The following is a 355-nucleotide window of genomic DNA, read 5'->3' on the forward strand; positions in this document are numbered from 1 at the left end:
CACACACACACACACACACACACACACACACACAAGCAGGAATCGAACTCACGTCTTCTTAGTGGAACTGTCCAGATCCTGACCTTGACATAAAAAAACGTGGGGTGGTATAAGGAGTAGTGGCATATTTTCTGTGAACTTCTAATACCAGTGTTTTTAATAATATTGTGCAAAGCTCTAATTCGTGTAATCCGACCACCGACGACCAATTGTAAAAAAAAAATCAAAAGACCCCATAGTCAGAATTTCTCTGTGTGTGCGAGGTCGGGGGTTTAGTTAGAGAGGGGAGGGGGAGGGGAGTCTTGCTTCGGAATAGCTTGGAAGTATGGGGGTAAATCTTAAACAATGATGGTCA

The sequence above is a fragment of the Aplysia californica genome, unplaced genomic scaffold, assembly GCF_000002075.1.
Source record: "Aplysia californica isolate F4 #8 unplaced genomic scaffold, AplCal3.0 scaffold00549, whole genome shotgun sequence".
NCBI lineage: Eukaryota > Metazoa > Mollusca > Gastropoda > Aplysiida > Aplysiidae > Aplysia > Aplysia californica.